Source organism: Salvelinus fontinalis, chromosome 25, assembly GCF_029448725.1.
Source record: "Salvelinus fontinalis isolate EN_2023a chromosome 25, ASM2944872v1, whole genome shotgun sequence".
Taxonomy (NCBI): domain Eukaryota; kingdom Metazoa; phylum Chordata; class Actinopteri; order Salmoniformes; family Salmonidae; genus Salvelinus; species Salvelinus fontinalis.
In genome coordinates, this window is record NC_074689.1 from 11,554,322 (window position 1) to 11,576,974 (window position 22,653).

General features: G+C 42.9%; 1 long non-coding RNA gene across 1 annotated transcript; it reads left to right on the top strand.

The window, feature by feature from the left end:
* Positions 1-19,596: 19,596 nt before the first annotated feature.
* On the top strand, positions 19,597-22,191 carry LOC129823366 (uncharacterized). Its single transcript, XR_008754625.1, has 3 exons — positions 19,597-20,412; positions 20,590-20,628; positions 20,703-22,191. It is a non-coding gene; the product is annotated as an uncharacterized LOC129823366 (long non-coding RNA).
* Positions 22,192-22,653: the final 462 nt, after the last annotated feature.

Genomic DNA, 22,653 nt, shown 5'->3' on the forward strand with positions numbered 1-22,653 from the left:
TGGACTCATTAAGCAGAGAAAGCCCTTCCCCGGGCCAAAGGAATGGACAGACTAGTACACAGAAAACATTTTGAAACAGTTCACTAGAGTGACTTGTCTGTTGTGGGGCCGGGACTGGCTCTGTTGCTCACACTACGATCTCTCTCTCTCTCCATCTCACGTCTTCTCTGTTTCTATCTTTCTCTCTCTTGCCCCCACTTTAATAAGGCTTTTCCCAGGGTGTCAGAGAGCTGGAGATGGGCCCCTGGAGCAGAGGTCAGAGGTCAGGATCGCACACAGAGGGAGGTACCCTGGACACCTTCTCATCTGAGAAACATATCCAGAAAAAGATGGGTTACGCTGAATGAGGCTCAACAGAATGAGGCGGAATGAGGCTCTACAGAATGAGGCTGAATGAGGCTCTACAGAATGAGGCTGAATGAGGCTCTACAGAATGAGGCTGAATGAGGCTCAACAGAATGAGGCTGAATGAGGCTCAACATGTTTTTTATAGGTGTGTTATTTTATTTTTTTGTGCAATTTCTGGTGTTGAAATATATTGTGGTGGTTTGATGTGGAAGGGAGGAGGAAAGAATTGTGGATGAAGCTGGGGACAAAGTAAGAAAGGTAAAAAGGAGGAAAGAAGAGAAATTGTCACACACACTAATCTCTCATGGACAATTTCATGGACAGATGCACGTAACTTAAATGGTAGTAGTATCTGTCAACTGACTGGGATACGTTGACGACTAATGGGGAACTTTTTTACGCTTCGTTTTTCCGTTACTGATCATTTATGCCAATCTAGCTTTCGCAGGTTTTAGAATCTTTCAATTCTAACATTTAGCCAATAGACTTGCCTGATACACGTCTCCCCTCAAAACTTAATCGAGTGTCTGACGCAATTAAGCAAGATTTTAGTTCTGGGTGTCCGAGATTACACACACACACCTCCCTCTCTGCGGCCGCTGGGCTCCTGAGGGGTTGAACTTGCCGTGTTTTATTAGTTGTATGGCATTCATAATGTAAGGGAGCTGTGACCTTCTCAAATTCCTACTGGTGATTACCTACCAGAAACAGCCTTTCAGGGAGAAAGCCAATAGCCAGTTTTCGTACACACAGCGTGACCTGTTCCTCAGAGGTCAAGTTATTAACACTGGAAAAACTACATGACAATCTCCCTCTGCCTGCCTCCGCGGGACAGAACTTGTTCAGTGGAGTTAGCCTGTAAAAAGAACTGGGTTCAAATACTGTTTGAAATCATTTGAAATACTTTATCTGGGCTTGATTGAGCTCGCCTGGCTAAATGGACCGATAAAATAGATCCAAAATTACGAACCCCGCCCATCTGGCACTCCAGGCATGCTAGAGTAAACACTCAAAGTATTTAAATGATTTCAAATAGTATTTGAACCCAGGTCAGCGTGTAAGCGGCAATAGCGGTGTCAGTAATGTTGTCCATTAGTTTTGCTGGCACACAGCATGGAGCGTATTAAAAGTTATATGTGCTAATTCCTCTGACTCTTGGTCAGTTTAATTAAAGAGTACTGTTGAGAGAGGAAGTCACACTGAGGTGGAAAATGGGATTAAAATTCTGGTGAGGGAAAACAGTCCAACAGTGTTGAGGAATAAGACACAGTAGTGCATGGTAGACGCACACACACATAGCCAGCCAGGCATTTCTCACCCTTGCAGACCTACAGTTTAGTTATTATTAAACATTTTTCACAACCACCATGTTCTCTCTACAAAGAGTGGTTTGTTCAAGAAGCCCTGTTTGCTCAGAGTTCACCCACTAAATCTAAGTAGTCACTCTAAAAATATTAATATTCATCAGCATTAGTGTAAAAGCAACAAGAGGCCCCTTTCCCCCCCCCACACACACACACACACATGTCCACAGTGTTAAAACAACACACACTGTGGAATGCAGCGATAACTCCAAGATAAGTCAGATATTTTGATTGGCTGCGATGGCTTGTGAGCGACGTTGTGGAAAATCGCCTCCGACGACTCCAACGGCATGTGTCATTATTAGCTTCACTCATACGTGACTGATGTTGCTTTAAAAATGTTGAATACAGACACTGTCTGGCACTGAGGAAAATTGAGGGAGGGGGGGGGCTTACTGTACATAGGGCAGTAATGTTGACCTTGTGTTGGCCAGGGCCTCCTTTTTGTTATGCAAGTCTTTATCTCTTTCACACATCGGGAGCAGACACGCACACTAACACACGCACACTAAAACACACACACACACTAACACGCACACAGAGCAGTCGGCTGTGGGTTATTATAGCTGACCTCTGGGTCTGTTCGCTGACTAAGGAGAGGTTTTAACCGTTCTTTAATTTCCCCGTTGTGTAGATCAGGTTCTGTACACACACTGGTTTATACCTATGGATACACACACACACACATACACACAAACACAAACACATCTCTATGGATGAACTATTGTCATTTTCCCCGTACATGTGACTATTATTAAACAAATGAAACTATGTTTCTACCCCTGTGTAGTAGAAATAAACTAAAAGATCAGTGTCCTTTGCAATGAAGAAAGAAACAATTCAACATTCATAATATCCCGGGCAGGCAAGAGACGACTGTCTTCTCCAGAGCACAGTGGGTGGGAGGCAGAATATAGACCGTGAAATATTATCTACATTCAAAGTGTTGTCGCAAACAGGCCTCCGCTTTGTACCCCTTCTGCCAACTCCCAAAATATGACACGCACTCAGTACACCACTGTCATCTCCTTGTCCCTTCTCCAGCCGCACCCTTACCCCTACCCCTTTACCCCCTACCCCTGCACTGTGCCTCGCCTCTCTTTTCATCCCAATAATGTGCCCATTGTACCAGCTAGGCTGTGCTGTGTAGTGAATGAGGCGTGTAGTGTCTGACATGGCTGGTAAGCGTGTGCAGAGTTTCATCCTGCCTGAGAGAGGACACCAGCTCCTAGGGATTTCAAACACTTCTGTTAAATACCACAGGAGAAAGAGCTGCTTTGATGCTGGTTAAGTCCTACACTCTTAAAAATAAAGGTGCAAGTGGGAACCAAATAAGGTTCTTGAGAGCGATGCCATATGGGAACAATTTTAGGGTTTCAGAAGAACCATAAATTGGATGGTTCTTTGAAGAACCATACACAAATGTAAAACCAGAAACGTTTTAAGCCTTATTTGCATATTTCCCAGGGTGCTTGTTGAGTGACTTTTAGTTACCAGTACCACACATGACCGTGTTTGCTAGTGACAGAGACATGGTTGTTGCATTCATTAACGAACAGTGCTGTGGCCTTCTCCAAGTGAGATCCTTATTTAAGAAGTGGTGATTAAATTCTTCAATACATATTTCATCTGGCCTGCTTTTGAGGGTTAGGTTTACATTGCTACGGTGGACTGAAACTCATGCTGGCTTGCAAAGTGATGTGTAATTCCTATTGGAATCCAGCCATAGCGGGAATATCCAACATTTTTATTCACCCACAACCTGCATTGCCAGTGTTGCGAAGAATAAGACACGTAACCATCTGAACTGAAACAACCATTTCAGGAAGGTGTGCAATAAGACCAAGTAACAGTGGAATAGTTTAGAAAAATGCATGCTATTTATATTTCAGTAGCATAAGATTAATTATATCAATGTACATACATGCAAAAACACAAATATTGAAACAAACAATACCAAAAATCAATCTGCAATAGAGCATGCTGGGAAATATGATAATGATGGGCGTGGTTTTGATTCAACTCTGATTATTAACATCAACACTGCGGTTATTGTATAACACTGAGTGTTAATTGAACTCTTTATAGTGTTAATTTAACTATCGAATCAGCACTAGAAATGTTACACTGAAAAAGCAACATGAAAGGGACGCATCGGCAGGCTTCCCTACATTTCAAGAACCTTTTAGAATTCTCAAGAACCGTAGATGCCACGTCAAGAACCCCACACTTAACTCAAAGGGTCTTTATCGTGCAAGAGTTCTCCAAAGAACGTTAAGAGCTGAGGAAGAACCATTTCAGAACCTTCATTTTTTTCAGCGTATGAGATCTGGGATCTGTGCCGGCACATTGGAGAGGAGAGGGTATTCTAACTTTTACAGTGACCCTCTCTTCTACGTACCACTTCATTAGTCCACTGCATCTGACTATCTTAACTTGGATCAAAATACATTTCTCACACCCAAGAGGTGTTCTGTTGTCTTTCAAACCTGGACTAAAATATCCTTGAAATACTTGAATGTGAATGTTTGGAAATAGATTTGAACTAGTCTTTCAATATTGGTCCTCCTATTGGAGAATAACAGTGACACAAGCGATATAAATCACAAGAGCCATTTAGAATGCAGCCCCACACTTTTTAACAGGCATTTTATGAGCACCACCAGCACCACATACCAGTTGATGCTTCACAGTGTGGTGCTTGACTTTTCTTTTTCACCACTTTCCTTCCCAAACGCCCCTGGTTGGAAAATCCTCTTCACGGAGCGAACAAAGCATCTCTTCACCACGGAGAGAGAGGAAGGAGGGGAGCCACGGGAGGCTGGAAGACTGCAGGGCTCTCCTCTCTTCTCTTTCTCTCTCCGCTCTGCTCTGCTCGCTGTGTGGACAATCATAATGGAAAGTCATTATAACCCAAACCACGTTGAGGGTACCGCTGACATAATTTTTATTTTGCGTGCGAACCCACCGGTGCCCGACCACTTAGGAAACATTTCACAGCGTCGTCACGGCAATGCCAGAACGTAACGGAACAGGTCCCCTCAGCGGAGGGAGAATGGAACATGTGCTGTCAAGAGTCTGTCGTCGTGGCGATACCCCGCTAGGTTTTCAAACCCCCTGCCACCATCCCCAACTCTTCAGCTAGCTGGCACATCCCAACACAGACTTGACACAACGTTGTCCCCCCTCTCTCTGAGTGACGGCCTGTGAGCTTTTATCAATGACTTCTGAGCATAATTCTGTCTTTATTCACTTCAAAAGCCAGGCCCCAGACTGTCCAATCTGGGATGCCATCTTTCCCTCCTCCCCCCCCTCTCTTTCTCTGTCTCTGTTGTTTTCCCCTGGTGGTCTCTGCTGAGAGAAGGACGGCAGGAGGGAGATGAGTTTCCTCTTTGAAGTGAGTGCCTCTGAAAGAGAGAGATAAAAAGAGAGAGACAGAGAATTGATGCGAGAGACAGAGAGAGAGAGAGAGAGAGAGAGAGAGAGAGAGAGAGAGGGAGAGAGAGAGACAGAGAGAGAGAGACAGAGAGAGAGCGAGAGAGAGAGAGAGAGAGAGAGAGAGAGAGAGAGAGAGAGAGAGAGAGAGAGAGAGAGAGAGAGAGAGAGAGAGAGAGAGAGAGAGAGAGAGAGATTGTACTGTGAGAAACACAGCCAGTCCCACAAAGCTGACATCAAATAGACAAGTCACTGGAGGGAAACCGATTCAAAATGTTCTCTCTCTACACCCCTCCACCCCTTTACATGTACAAGCCTCGCTCTTTGCCCTGCTTCTTTTTTTTTTACAATCTTGTAATTGAAACCAGGCTGGCTGCGACAGAGGTGGGTTGTTTGGACTAAGGAAGTGCTGTTGAGGTTAGAGGTCAGGACAGGTTTGAACGCCCTTCCTTGGTGGGAAGGAAGGGACTAGGTCCAGTTGGGCTGGGGGGAGGGTGAGACTGGGAAGGGGCTGATTCCAGTTGTGATTGTGAGGGTGAGACAGGCCCATGGAGGGTGAAACTGAATGGGGAGACAGATGAAGCTAAGGCCCTGACCCCTAATTACTACAGTAATGTCCGCAAAACACCACAGTCCACAAAAACACAACACTTTTTTAACTACAGTAAATACGACAGTATTTGATTTACATATGCCCTGTCCATTCCCCGCTCCCATAACGTGCCACCCATAAATGGGAAACCTACATGCCAAGTATAGACCATATATTGTGTTCTCTACAGGTTGTAGAAAAGAGCTAGAGTGCTGAACTATCTGGTTAGACCACATACATACATACATACATACATACATACATACATACATACATACATACATACATACATACATATGTAACGGATGTGAAATGGCTAGCTAGTTAGCAGGTACGCGCTACTAGCGTTTCAATCAGTTACGTCACTTGCTCTGAAACCTACAAGTAGTGTTGCCCCTTGCTCTGCAAGGGCCGCGGCCTTTGTGGCGCGATTGGTAACGATGTTTCGTGGGGGACCGTTGTTGATGTGTGCAGAAGGTCTCTGGTTCATGCCCGTGTCAGGGCGAGGGGACGGTTCAAAGTTATACTGTTACAATGATGCTGTTGACACGGATCACTGGTTGCTGTGGAAAAGGAGGAGGTTGAAAGGGGGGTGAGTGTAACGGATGTGAAATGGCTAGCTAGTTAGCGGGTACGCGCTACTAGCGTTTCAATCAGTTACGTCACTTGCTCTGAAACCTACAAGTAGTGTTGCCCCTTGCTCTGCAAGGGCCGCAGCTTTTGTGGAGCGATGGGTAACGACGCTTCGTGGTTGACTGTTGTTGATGTGTGCAGAGGGTCCCTGGTTCGCGCCCGTGTCGGGGCGAGGGGACGGTTTAAAGTTATACTGTTACACATGCATACATACATACATACAGTACAAGTTATAGAAAATGTACCCTTCTATAATTTCTCCAGGAAGTTTCCTGAAACATTAGGCTTCTATGAAGAATAAGCTAGAAGCTAGAAAAACAAAGGGAGTGACACACTTCATATGTATAACCTCACAGTAATTTATTAAAATTACTGGAGGTAAAAATGGGTAAAAAAACACCAACGTTTCGGCATCACTGTGCCTTTTTCAAGGTGATGTCATGAACGCTTGAACAAGGTTATGTGGACAAACAGTGCAATTAGTGCAACCAATGACAATAGTGAGAGGTGTGACATAATTGCTAAGTTGATCAGAAGGAACTGAGCGAAACTGTTAAAAGGCAATAGTCCACAGCGTATTGAATATATTATGCCATTGTTATCACTAGCATAATATTAGCATCAACATTATTGTTTCATTTAATTTCACCTATATATTTAAATATTTCCAATTTCATTTTTTTTTAAATTGTTACCGCAAGATCTCTTTAACGCTACTAATGGGAGATTACACGCACCTGTGGGCTAAACTAAGCTTGATCGCAACGAAAAACCCACAAGGATAAACCAGCAGATCAGTTGATCTCTCGTTGTTACCGTGTCTAGTGATTATGATACCAGACAACTTTATTAGATTCTTTACTCCCTCCTCAAATGGAGCATCGGAAACCGTAAGGCTGATGAATGTAAAAATAGTTATTAGATTATAAGAATATCGAAGTAGTGAGCCTATACTTCACTTCAACATTTCGGCAAAAAAAAAATATATGCCATAATTTGTAATTTTGTTTGACAGATTATATAACAATTTACTTGATTTAGTTACACATTTAAATTTTTATTTATTTATTTTACCTTTATTTAACTAGGCAAGTCAGTTAAGAACAAATTCTTATTTTCAATGACGGCCTAGGAACAGTGGGTTAACTGCCTTGTATTGATGGTTTAACAAATGATCAGGTAGCTTTCGATGGTTGCAATTGGCCCCAAATTTGTAGCAATATGAGAGAGAGCATTTTAATTGTTTAATTCACTTGCTTTGGCAACGTAAACACGTTTTCCAATGCCAATAAAGCCCCTTTCGAATTGAGATAGAGAAGAACAGAGACAGAGCATGGAACATCCTCTCCGCGAACAAACAACATTTAAATTAAAATCTTGTCTACTGCCTGCGTTGATCTAACATTGGAGCAAATAAACAACACACTCATACTACAAGTGAACCTTTCAGACAGGCCATTTTACGAGGAACTGACATTGTTCCAAGTACAACCAATGTCCCTTTAAGTAGTGGTGAGTAAACAGATCCAAACTGTCCTTGAGCTTTTGTTTGTGCCGAGCCTTACAACATGACGTTCATTGGACTGGTATTGCTTTCATTGGGGCCCTTAACTCCATTAGGCTCTTAAGATGCTCTTTTACATGAGTGTGTGTATTTATCTAACTATACTGACTGTCTGGGAGGAGGAAACGAGAATGCGGTGGAGGGAGGGAGGGATAGAGGGATGGTGGCATGTCAAAACTGGTCCCACGGCCTATCAGTGACAAGACCTCACATCTGAAATGCCCAAATAAGCCCCAGGCTATGGGAAGATGTCCACTCCCTCTCTCAGGCACTCAGGCTTAACCACACCCCCTCCCTAAACACACATCCTGTTACTGTGACAGTTTCTAAGTTCCCATAAGTCCACTAATTGCTCACTTACCTAATGGAGGTCAACTTAAAAGCCTGTGGTTGGTAGGAATTGAGAGTGGTGAGGAGCGTGCACACGCGCGCACCGCATGCCCCCAGGGGAATATGAGCTCCAGAGGGGTATCCTATGAAGCAAGCCAGATCTACTCAGTGTTTTCTATAGCTAACCAGCTTCAGTTAGCTTCACATTCCAGCTCCGGCTTCATCCGTACTACAACGGTGCATTTTGCTCGTTCGCCTGCCGCTAAGTCTTGCAGACTTGTAACTGCGCTTGCATGCTGAGACAATGCTGAAGCATAAATTCATGGGCAAGTCAGTGGAACATTTTAATTTGTGCCGAAATAAAAACGAAGGAAAAGTTATCTTGCAATTTTAGCAGGCTATGGTGTAAAAGTGTCGTTTATAAATGACGCCTTTTATTACTTTTCATTAATGCCGTCTTCGGTGTGCTTATCAATGTGCAAGCACTTTTTTCCTCCACTCCTATCGATAAAATAATTTGATTAAGTCACACAAAAGTTTTACTGTGCGTGAAGTTTCAAATGCATTCTGTCATTACTAAATAATGTGATAGGTATTTTAACATAATACTTAAAAAATAAAAAAATAAACACTTTCTAAATAAAATATTTAATCAGTCATCTTCCTCAAAGGAAGGGCATGATGACGCAATCTTTGCAAGAAGGAGGGAATCAGATTTCATTAGTCCTCAACTCGTGGCTCAGACACTTCATTCAGGTTAAGTGGAGTTTGAACTGAGTTAGCATGCCCCGGAGCAGGTTAGTTATGAATAGGGCTGTTACGGTGACCGTATTATTGCCACACCGGCGGTCACGAGTTATGACGGCAGTCAAATTCCACTTGACCGTTTATTCACAGTAATTATGCGTCGCCAAGCTCTGATGCTGCTGATGGTCATTTGTAGCCTACCAAACTTGCTAACTGCCTGGTACTCAGCACTCTATAGTCACTCTGACATCAATGCAAATGTAATGGAACATTTTATCAAACACTTCATGAAAGCCTATGCAACATTTCTATATGCTATGCAATTGCGTGAAAAAACTGAGTTTTGATGGCCTCTATTAAATAGAGGAGGATCAATAATAGGAACTCCCTAAATCTTTCTCAGATTATTACCAATTCCACAAGGTATGAGTCATACCAGAAAAGGCTACTCTTCTTGATGTTATCCTCACAAATAATCCTGATAGGTATCAGTCTGGTGTTTTCTGTAATGACCTTAGTGATCACTGTTTTAAAGCCTGTGTTTGTAATGGCTGCTCAGTGAAACGACCTGTCCTGATTTGTCATAGACTCAAAAACATTAATGATCAAGCCTTCCTTCATGAACTGGCGAGAAATAGATCTTCTTTTTTATATTTTCAGTGGTATCGTTAACCAACACGCCCCCATAAAGAAAATTTGAATTAAAAACAGGTTCAGCCCCTGGTTCAACCGTGATCTTGCAGAGTTACTCCACCTCAAGAATGACATTTGGCGAAAGGCTTGGCACACGCATGACTGGCTCTCATTCAGGAAAATGAGAAATAAGTGCACTCTGGCTGTCCGGAAGGCCAAAGTTAGTTACTTTAAGTTGCAGTTCTTTCTCTGTGGGTCTAACCCCAAGAAGTTCTGGAAAACGGTTAAAGACCTGGAGAATAAACGCTCCTCCTCACAGCTGCCCATGTCCCTTAATGTTGATGATGTGGTTGTTACTGACATGAAGCACATGGCTGAGCTCTTTAATCACCACTTCATTAAGTCAGGATTCCTATTTGACTTAGCCATGACTCCTTGCCAGTCCAACATTTCCTCATCTCCCACTCCTTCTAATGTGACTATCCCCGATGCTTCTCCCTCTTTTTCTCCTGCCCCACTACAAAGTTTCTCCCTGCAGGCAGTCACCGAGTCCAAGGTGCTAAAGGAGCACCTGAAACTTGACACCAAAAAACATCTGGGTCAGATGGTTTAGACCCTTTCTTCTTTAAGGTCCTGCCTCTATTATCGCCAAGCCTATCTCCGACCTTTTAAAAACTTCCTAGGGATAGGGTCTATTTTTCGTAATTTATGCCTGACTGACGTGCCCAAAGTAAACTGCCTGTTACTCAGGCCCAGAAGCCAGAATATGCATATAATTGGTAGCATTGGATAGGAAACACTTTGAAGTTTGTAGAAATGTTAAAATAATGTATGATACTATAACACAATTGATATTCCAAAGAAATAAATCCAAAGATAAACCAACCAGATTTTTCTTTTTAGGTCCCAGGCTCTAGTAATGGAAAGCTATGGGTCCTATGTAATTCCAGCTCCCAGATTGCAATTCCTATGGATTCCACTAGATGTCAACAGTCTTTGTTTAAGGTTTCAGGCTTGTTTCTTCCAAAACTAGTAAGAATTTGGAGTTTTGGTACAAAGAGTCCCAGTGGAAAATCAAATCAAATCAAATTTATTTATATAGCCCTTCTTAGATCAGCTTATAGCTCAAAGTGCTGTACAGAAACCCAGCCTAAAACCCCAAAACAGCAAGCAATGCAGGTGTAGAAGCACGGTGGCTAGGAAAAACTCACTAGAAAGGCCAAAACCTAGGAAGAAACCTAGAGAGGAACCAGGCTATGAAGGGTGGCCAGTCCTCTTCTGGCTGTGCCGGGTGGAGATTATAACAGAACATGGCCAAGATGTTCAAATGTTCATAAATGACCAGCATGGTCAAATAATAATAATCACAGTAGTTGTCGAGGGTGCAACAGGTCAGCACCTCAGGAGTACATGTCAGTTGGCTTTTCATAGCCGATCATTGAGAGTATCTCTACCGCTCCTGCTGTCTCTAATGAGTTGAAAACAGCAGGTCTGGGACAGGTAGCACATCCCGTGAACAGGTCAGGGTTCCATAGCCGCAGGTAGAACAGTTGAAACTGGAGCAGCAGCATGGCCAGGTGGACTGGGGACAGCAAGGAGTCATCAAAAATGGAGCTCTATAGGAGAAAGCCCTGCCTCCAGCTGTTTGCTTAGAAATTCGAGGAACAATTAGGAGGCCTGCATCTTGTGACCATAGCATACGTGTAGGTATGTACGGCAGGACAAAACTGGAAAGATAGGTAGGAGCAAGCCCATGCAATGCTTTGTAGGTTAGCAGTAAAACCTTGAAATCAGCCCTAGCCTTAACAGGAAGCCAGTGTTAGCACTGGAGTAATATGATCACATGTTTTGGTTCTAGTCAGGATTCTAGCAGCCGTATTTAGCACGAACTGAAGTTTATTTTGTGTGTTATCCCAGTAGCCGCAAAGTAGAGCATTGCAGTAGTCTAACCTAGAAGTAACAAGCATGGATTAATTTTTCTGCATCATTTTTGGACAGAAAATTTCTGATTTTTGCAATGTTACGTAGATGGAAAAAGCTGTCCTTGAAACAGTCTTCATATGTTTGTCAAAAGAGAGATCAGGGGGTCCAGAGTAACACCGAGGTCCTTCACAGTTTTATTTGAGACGACTGTACAACCATCAAGATTAATTGTCAGATTCAACAGAAGATCTCTTTGTTTCTTGGGACCCAGAACAAGCACCTCTGTTTTGTCCGAGTTTAAAAGTAGAACATTTGCAGCCATCCACTTCCTTATGTCTGAAACACAGGCTTCCAGCGAGGGCAATTTTGGGGCTTCGCCATGTTTCATTGAAATGTACAGCTGTGTGTCATCCGCATAGCAGTAAAAGTTAACATTATGTTTTCGAATGACATCCCCAAGAGGTAAAATATATAGTGAGAACAATACGGGTCTAAAAACTAACCTTGAGGAACACCAAAATGTACAGTTAATTTGTCAGAAGACAAACCATCCACAGAGACAAACTGATATCTTTCCGACAGATAAGATCTAAACCAGGCCAGAACTTGTCCGTGTAGACCAATTTTGTTGTCCAATCTCTCCAAAAGAATGTGGCGATCGATGGTATCAAAAGCAGCACTAAGGTCTAGGAGCACGAGGACAGATGCAGAGCCTCGGTCTGACGCCATTAAAAGGTAATTTACCACCTTCACAAGTGCAGTCTCAGTGCTATGATGGGGTCTAAAACCAGACTGAAGCATTTCGTATACATTGTTTGTCTTCAGGAAGGCAGTGAGTTGCTGCGCAATAGCTTTTTCTAAAAATGTTGAGAGGAATGGGAGATTCGATATAGGCCGATAGTTTTTAATATTTTCTGGGTCAAGGTTTGGCTTTTTCAAGAGAGGCTTTATTACTGCCACTTTTAGTGAGTTTGGTACACATCCGGTGGATAGAGAGCCGTGTATGTTCAACATAGGAGGGCCAAGCACAGGAAGCAGCTCTTTCAGTAGTTTAGTTGGAACAGGGTACAGTATGCAGCTTGAAAGTTTAGAGGCCATGATTATTTTCATCATTGTGTCAAGAGATATACTACTAAAACACTTGAGTGTCTCTCTTGATCCTAGGTCCTGGCAGAGTTGTGCAGACTCAGGACAACTGAGCTTTGGAGGAATACGCAGATTTAAAGAGGAGTCCGTAATTTGCTTTCTAATGATCATGATCTTTTCCTCAAAGAAGTTCATGAATTTATTACAATCCATCCTCTCTTGGGGAATGCTGCTATTTAGTTAGCTTTGCGACAGTATTAAAAATACATTTTGGATTGTTCTTATTTTCCTCAATTAAGTTGGAAAAATAGGATGACCGAGCAGTGATTTTATGAAGCCTGTGTTGGTTGAAAAATATGTTGATGTGGGGCGCCGTCCTCAAACAATCGCATGGTATGCTTTCGCTGTAAAGCCTATTGTAATTTGGACAACGCAGTTAGATTAACAAGCATGTAAGCTTTTAAATGATATAAGATACTTGTATGTTCCTAAATGTTTAATATTACGATTATTTATTTGAATTGCGCGCCGTCCAATTTCACCGGATGTTGACGACTAGATTTGAGATATCTGAGAGAGTCAAATGAGTGAGAGGAGCACAGAACCAGGAGAAGGGAATTATCATTATTATATTCAGCACAAGGGCACAACGGCCACTGGCCTCAAAAGGCATGGGTTTTTGGGGGGGGGCATTACAGCCACACAATATGCGCACTCCCTCACATCATTCCTTTCTATTTTCTTCATACTGTAGGATAATTCCACCGAATTCTAAACAAATATTGTCTGCTAAATGAACTAGTGTAGCCCACAGCCATATGGCATAGCCAGATCAGGGCCTAATATAAGGACAACTCAGAGTATGTTATTCTGTTCTTCTGAGATTTTCTTCATATCATGTTTCTTAAGACCTGTCTAAAATAAATAACGTATTTATTGTGATGGTGTAGGCTATATTACATGGATTTATTAGACATTTTAAATGTAGATGTTCCAAAGGTCTGCATTAGTGGCTTTTAGGCTATACATGGAAGCCAGAAGGTGCAAAATGTGTTGATGTTAATTAACGGTCAATTACCGTGAGACCGGCAGATATTTGCTTGACAATCCCCGGCTGACGAAATGTCATGACCGCCACAGCCCTAGTTCAGAAGGATTCGTTGCCATAGAAATGTACCTGGTTAAAAGGTGAGCCTCATTCGTATGACTGGTTATCCCGAGTTGAACTCAGAGTGGACCAAATCTGATTCGTAAGACACCCCTCTGTGTTTCAGCAGCACTTTGCAGGATTATTTAGGCTGACTTTAAATCTGGTTGCTGGGCAAGGGCTTGCATAGTTGTCTGATCTTACAACCTCTGGGGTATTGTTCACTTCTCTCACTGACGAATTCCTAAACTTAAGTGTTTTTCTTCCATGTCTATCCGTTTTCTCTCCTCTTTAAGTATAATTTGCTAAACTCCTCTGCCGTGTGTTTTCCCCTCAACAGAAATATTGGGTGTTGTTATTGGAGGGATCGCTCCAAGATCAAGTTTGCACAATGGCCTTTTCAGCGAGACTAAGAGGAGACTCTTCTGCTGAAGCTAAAGGAATTTGACTTTCTGTGGGACAACTTCGTGGTTGATCATTGTAGGATCCCAAAGCAAATAACACAATGTAATGTCCCAAATGGCACTCTATCCCCTATTTAGTGAACTACTTTTGACCAGGAACCACAGGGTTCTGGTCAAAAGTAGTGCACAATATAGGGAATAGGGTGCCATTTAGAACATTGACCATGTGTTATTTGCACAGGGGATCACACAATCACTTAGAGGGCCTGGGTCCTGAATACAGACACACAGTACCCAGCTACCAGCAAACGTTCCCACAACTTTAGAGAGCGTTCCCTTATGAGTCTCATTAGGTCATTAACTAACATTTTCATAGGAATTTTCCTGTGATGTGCCAAGAATGTTTCCAAGAGACCATCCCCTTAATGTCAAATAGAACTTACACAGAACACGTCATGTTTCATGGGAACATTGCAAGAACAGTCATGTGTTCAGTTTTCTGTGGGTTAGGAGAATATTCCATCAACATCCCACTAAACTTACACAGAACATGGTTGCCATGTTCTCAGAACATAAGATATCAATGTTCTAGACCTCTGCAACATATGCAGAATTCTGCAGTCCTCTTGGTGTTGAATCTTCTAAAGTTCTCCCATGTCACCCCGCTCCTCCACACACTCCGCTGGCTTCCAGTCGAAGCTCGCAACCGCTTCCAATACCCTGGTGCTTGCCTACGGAGCAGCAATGGTAACTGCCCCTCCCTACCTTCAGTCTCTGCTCAAACACTACACCCCAACCCGACCATTCTGTTCTGCCACCTCTGATCTCTTGGCCCTCCCACCACTACGGGAGGGCAGCTCCCGCTCAGCCCAGTCCAAGCTCTTCTCTGCTCTGGAACCCCAGTGGTGGAACCAGCTTCCCCTTGAGTCCCTGCCCCTCTTCGGAAAACATCTGAAACCCTACCTCTTCAAATAGTATCTTAAATAATCCCTCCGCATCCAACCAACAAACAAGGAGCTAGGAATGGATCAGTGGTTCACCAATCAGGGCCTTGATTGGCTCGCCAACAGTAACATGACGTGATGTGTAATGACATTTTTTTGATGGGGGATTACGTTTCTTGGATGTCCTGACTACTGATGCACAGAAATGTTCTTCAAACGTTCTCATGAAATGTGTAGGAACATTAATATCTTATGTTGTGAGAACATGGCAACCATGTTCTGTGTGTGTGTTTGGTGGGACGTTGATGGGATATTCTCCTAACCCACAGAAAACTGGACACATGAATGTTCGTGCAACGCTCCTGTGAAACGTGTCTGGAACTTTAAAATCTTTTATTCTGAGAACATGGCAAACATGCTCTGTGTATGTTTGGTAGGACATTGAGAGAATATTCCTGTAACCCTGAGAAAACTGGACACGAATGTTATTGAAACGTTCCCATTAAACATGTCTAGAACATTATCTTATGCACTGCAAGTATATTAACCATGTTCTGTGTATGTCTGGTGGGGCACTGATGGAACACCCTCAGAAAACTGGACATATGAATGTTCCTGCAACGTTCCATGACACCGTGTCGAGAACAGTAATATTGTATATTTTGAGAATATGATAACCATGTTCTGGCTACTATCTGGTTTGACTTCAATTGAATGTACTCCTAACTCTAAATGCTAAAAAGGTTCTGAGAAGATTTTTGCTAACATAGATAGAATGCTCCCCTAAGTAACGGAAAACTGGACACTAGGGAAACATTATGTGTAACATTCCAAAATGTTCTCTCTCCCTAGAATTGTTAGCTGGGGTATATCTCTCCCATATCCATGTGAGTGTGGTTTAGCTTCATATTTTAAAGTCTTTCAGCAAAACTGGATATTAAAATGTCACAGAATGAAACAAAGTGTCTGATATGTATCTATGATTAACCACATTTGGTCTTTAGGGGAATGAAAGACAAACACAACCTATGCAAGGGGAATAAAGTATAGCATAATTTATACATGATTTAAATGCTAAATACCCTGGATAGATAAGATGTTTTCCTCCCCTGCTCTTGTGTCCCCTTTGAGGAATGCGATTGAATTTTGGCAGGGCTTTTCAGCATGGGAATCAGATATTGACATGGTAGGAACGGGAGAGCAGAGGTGGTGGGCGACTCCTTGGGAATATGGACAGGGGCTGGGGTTAGGGACTGGGGATTGGGACTGGGGTTGGTAGTCTGGGGCAATATCTGGGGCCTGTGCTTGAGGCTGGGGGCTGGGGTTAGGGACTGGGGGTTGGGACTGGGGTTGGTAGTCTGGGGCAGTATCTGAGGCTTGGGCTGGTGTGGGAAGATCTGTGGTGGAGGTAATGGATCACCCTGTCAGGCTCTGCGGACACCAGACAGATGGTCCCTGGCATCTGGCCTGCACTGAGACAGTCTGCCCTCCCTGTGGAAGACAGAATCACACTGTCTGGGGACATTTGATATGAAAACACACTCATGCTTCACTCTTTTATCTGGTAACATTATAAGTTGTTATACAGAGCAAACATGACGCTTGATAAATTACTACATGTGTTATGAAGAGGTGAATGAAATATCATGAGGAGTGTCGAAATTGCAGATTAACTCTTAGTCGCCACAAAGGGACTTTAAAGTCGGTCTTGTATCTGGTAACATGATAAGTTGTTATGCAGTTCAAACACAAAAATACCAAACTGAATAAATGACTCCACAACCACAGTGTATATTAAAGATTGATGGAAAGTGTTTAGAGTCCTCTCAGCCACCCCAAAAGTAGGGGAAGTTGAGTTGGTTGGGCTCGGCTCCATTGCTGGAAGACAGGGTTGACCCAGTGGGCGGTAGCGCCCATCCATAGGGCAATGATCCCAGGGACAGACAGGGGAATGGGGCACGCGGCATTGATCAAAGGTTAACCAGCCTCCCGCCACTCTCCAAATAAATACACCCCCCTCCTCGTCCCTCCACGGGGGTCCCAGTGCCAGGCTTGTTTCAATAAGTCCCCTTTATTGTATAGACACAGCGAGAGGGCTTTGAGCCAGCCCATTCAGCCTGGGCTTCCCATAGGATTACATATCTAAATATATGGAAGTAAAAGTGGCCCGGGCAGCCACCAGGGGTGAGTGGAAGGGATGGAAGAGGGTGCTGGAGTTGGGTGATTCTGTTAAATGAACCAGCACTGAAAAGGATCAGGACTTTGGATGGAGAGTCCACAACCCACCACACATGCTAAGACTATCATCAGTGGACTTGAATTTTCAGCTTGGTTAGAGTACAAATCACAGTTTGGTCAACAGGTTTCAATTCAGTCAATTCAGGAAGTGAAAAATCTTCATAAAAACTAGGTATAATTTTCATGAGCTCAGAGAGTGACGTGTTCTGTTGTTATGGAGTGTTTGAGGTACTGTAGAGGGGGTGGTAAAGGTGGGGGTGGTCATTTTGTTGGCATAGGGGTGTAGAGGGGGGTTCTGGATGATGGACAGCCCACTGTAGAAGGGAGCCAGAGTGGGCCGGGTTGAGGGGGTCATACTGTTAACCCATGATAGAAGCGGCATGAGTAATTTCATAAATAAAGTGGCAGGTGGGTCTTGTTGGATATGCTTGCTCTCTCCTGGCCGAATGGAGGCTAATGTTCCTGACCTCCTCATCCCGGTTGGGGCCACGGCAGCTGGCCTACGTCATTGCTGAGTTGGTGTGTTTGCTGCGTGTGTGTGCTGCGTGCGTGTGCGTGTACGTCTGTGGTTATATGAGTACCCAGCTTTGCTGTTACCCATTTAATCTTTAATGTCAGGAAACTTTCCCAAGACCGAGGAACAGAAGCATTATTCTGTACCTTAGGAAAGTCGATTAGCAAAGTCTTCCAACCCAACAGTCAGCACAGTTTTCCCTAACCCTGCCACAACGCTGCTTGGTAAAAACCAACCACTGGAAACCAGTCAAGCTGACGCATCAGTCTGTAGTCCAGTCTATGCTATGATGCCCTGTCAATGCTGTGTCTCCATGGTGGGAGGATAAATCACCAGGCCTGGTATAAACATGTCAGTGTGTCTCCTCCAGGCCTCCAGGCTGAGGAAATCCAGGGCTACTGAGGGGGCCTGGCCCAGGCACAGAGGTCCTGGCCTGGGGGAGGTCATCAGACAGACAGGGGAGTGGCATGGAGGTCAGGAACACAAACCTGACCTGGCTGTAAATCACTCGGACCATATCCCGGCATGAAAGACAAGGCAGGCCTGGGTTCAAATACTGTACTATCTGAAACAATTTCTCGGCTTGATTGGGCTTGTCTGGCTTAATGAACCAATAACATAGTCACAAAACTGAAAATCCCTTATTTCTGGCACTCCAGGCAGGCTCAAGCAAACCCAGCTAGCATATTTGGTTGTGGGAACCTAAGTGTTTGGTTTCCCATTGATTCTGGGAATAAAGCCATATTTCCTGACAGTTTTTTAAAAAATGTTCTGAGAACCGAAGTGAGAATTTTGCCTGTTCTGGGAACGTTCATTTTTAGGTTGCAGGGAGGTTCTGAGAACGTTTTACTATGGTTCCCTGAAAGTTTTCCATGGAGGTTTTATTAACGTTCTGAGAAGGAAAATTATAGGTCATTAAATAACATTCTGAGAACATATTTCAATAAGACTGCTAGCTTAGGTTAACAAGTTTAAACTCCAAGCACAGATAGGACACATGGAAATGCACTTGCTTAGGCATTAATCATGCAAACACATTTCTTTTTAAATTTTGGCACGATGTCAGCGAGGTTGAAATCTATGACCTTCTTTTCTCTATCCATGTAATTAGTACACGTGGTGCAGTGAACAGCATACAAAGCTGTTCATTTCAATCTATTCAAACAGGCCCCAGTTCAAAGTAAACGAGCACTCATTAAGATCAGGTGTGGTCAATTAGTGGGCGTGGCCAACCAACCTAAACACACTTAACAAGATAGAGGATCGAGAGAGTTTTGTTGATGCTCAGAACGGAATGCATATATTTTAAAATAACATTCTGAGAACGTTCTCTGAATGCAAAGTTTCCTTGTGGTTTTAATGGAATGTGTAACCATGTTGGAACTTTTAGGAAAAGTTTCTTAAACTAATGAAATGCCAACTTTTCATCAAAAAAATAAATGATAATAATTAATAAATAAACTCAAATGTGCTGAGAATGTTCCAAAGCCAAGCAACTATTCTGCACCATTCCCAGAAAGAAGTGGGATGGTTGTATGCTAAATAACCATTGGACAATCACGCTCTCACCAATCTCTAAGAACATATGGTTCTCAGAACATTATGTGCTAGCTGGGAACACTCAAAAGATTACAATAGTACTTAAACCCAGCTCTGGAGAGAGGACACCTCCGGAACAGAGGCTAAGTAAAACATCCCCACATCCTCACAGGCCCAAGGTCACAGCCTGGTTGTCCAGTGACAGTGCAGAATGCCTCAGAGGTTCCTCTATTGCCTTCTCCATCCTCGGTCAAGACAAATAATATGATCATATGAGTCTGAGTGCATCCCTGTAATAACCTAACGTCATGTCTTCCTTCTTCCAGCCACTGTGTCTGAGTCTGAGTGTCCTGGTCGCAGAGAGCCCAGCTGAGAGGTCAGGCGTCGAGCGAGTAGGTGCCATGGTGTGAGATACCGTCATGTCTGCCTGGTGAAGTGAGGGAGGGAGACGGGAGAGGAGATGGAATGGAAAATGGCCCTGGCTGTTTGCACCATGTGGAGAGGACACCTAGCCACTCTCCATATCCTCAGGGCTACTGGGGTCAAGACATTAAAGCTAGGGGTGAGATAGCTGTCCCTCTCTGACTGGAGTTCTTTGATGACGTGAGGAAAGCCTTTGTGTGTGTGTAATAGCCAGGAGGACCCGGATAAACAGGCCCTTTCTGTCCACTAAAAGCCTTTGTTGTCTGGGCTGTGTGGAAATGGAGGGGTGGAGGGTTAAGGCATTCGCATGCTGCCCATCCGGAACAGTTCGTGCACATAATATGGAAACATTTTGTGCCGTTATAGTCTTCGGCAAGTTTTTGTTTGACTGTTTGTGCATACAATATTTTTTCTCGAGGCAAGACTGAAATTCGGGTGGGCGAAGTCTACGCTCCTTCGGCGGTGGTTGGTCAACTGTAGGGGGCGAAGATTCAGCCCGAAACCCATTGTGGATTCAAAATGGCAAATGACAACAACTACAATAGTTGGTGGGTTCTTGCAGAAACATAACTGTCCAACTGAAACATTTGGATTTGAATTTGAAAGGACAGCAGGTGCAGGAACTTAACTGAAAAGTGTAAAGATCTCTTGTATGATCTAAACTGATATTGCTTTATGATGATACCGTCTATCTTTTAATATTTGTGGAAATCTTTCTAAAACAGAAAATGGACCCAATTCAATAGATATCAATCAACAAAGAGGTAAGAATATGTTGAAGGCTAGCTGTATTGAGTACAGATGACTGAACTGCTCACTTTTGTGTCTGTGTCTGCAGGTATACAGACGAGGAGGCATACAAAGGTATTTCTATTGGCATGTTATGCAGATCACATTTACCATCCTCCTCCCTTACCTCTTCACTAAAAATCCCATAGGCCTCTACATTATGGACAAGGTATGTGTTTGAAAACCATTATCAAAAGTGTTTTTCACATTTAACACAAAAACCAAGTTATGAATACTGTCGTGTGCATGTCTTGTTAATCATCTGTATAATATTTTTTTTTTAAATTCACAGACTTCACCCTCCCTACACCACTTATGAATATAACAGGAAACCTGTTCGATCACCATGCACTGCAAAATCATTCTGGCTATGGATACGGAGTTTACCTCATATTTCGATTTTTTTATTCTGCTTTGCCACTAAAATCATAATTTACACTGACAACTAAAATATTGTGTTATTGTTGTTATGTGTATTATTAATAACAATATTAATAGGGGAATGGGGGTAGTTCAAAAATGTACCCCAAAAGGTTCTTCAAAAGGTTCTTAAAGGGTTATTTGAAGAACCTATAGGGGTTCCCCCACAGTTTAAATATGAAGAACCCCTAAAGTATCCTCCAGGAACCTTTACTTTTTAGAGTGTACGATTCTAGCATGTAAAGGCCAGTTCACTTTTCTCCACAGACTCTTCTCTAATCCCCCCCCCCCTCTTCTCATCCTTTCCACAAGGCCCTGACACCTATAGCTGATTTCATGGATTACCTATCGCCAAAACTATCACCAGCTGCATGAGTTCGTGCATGACTTCAAGAAGAGGACATGGACCAAACGACTGGGAACACAGTGAAATGAACAACTTGTTCTGATGATGTTCAGATATCTCAGGAGTCCAGCCTGGTCTCATAGACTAGACGTAACATAGTAAATGTTAATCCGGAACACTAAAATGTGTACGTTATGTCACGTTTGGTTTGGTTACACAAGACAGATGGTTACTTAAGGCAAAAAAAAGAAAGCAGGGTGGTTGGTTGGTCATATTAACGCGGACGTCTAGCAATTGTGAGTTTGAATCTCATCATGGACAACTTTTGCATTTTAGCTAATTAGCAACTTTTCATCTACTTACTACTTTTTGCTACTTTGCAACTACTTAGCACGTTAACTAACCCTTCCCCTAACCTTAACCTTAACCCTTTTAGCGAACATACCATATGAAACTTAACATATAATACTAAATGGAGTGTGCCAGATTTACGTACAGAATAATACGAAATGCTCCGAGACCAGGTTGAGGAATCAGGGGATAGATACTTTCATTTTATTCCATTGACATTTTTATTGTTTACATGCCTGTTTTACGCAGACACATTTGTACTATTGTTCTGAAATATTTGTATTTACACTGACACTTTAATTGACAGGTGTTATGTACATGTCTGTTCTTAGGCAGACACCTTTGTATTGTATTGTGGGTTACTTTCAGAGCCCAGATGCCAGAATAATGGTTTATTTTTGTGTGCTGAAAAAGGTGTGTTTGTTGGCATTTCTTTATCTCAATACAAAGTGTTTCAATGCATTCTGTAAATTCTGTGTGTCACAGACTTTACGGACTTTCTTCAACTTGTATGGTGTAGTTCAATCTAATCTTAATTAATGCACACTGAGACATCATATAATCAAGTTTAATTGTATTAACAAGATTCAAACTCCACATTTTGTTCACAGTGCAAACTGAGTGTGTGTGCATCAAGTGGTGTGTGTGCGTGACAGGTCCAAACAAATGCCTATTCTACATGATTGCTGGCCTAGGATTGAGTTTTCCACTCCTAACTTCCTGCCATGGCACACGTCCAGGGGGCCTGATTGATTGAAAGGGGCAATGCGACACACAAGATCATCGAAACAGCAAGCAGACATCCTGAAGTTCACAAAATGCTGCTCCTCATCAATGGTGATTTGTTGGACCAGCATTGCATACTCACCATCTGTTGCTCTTT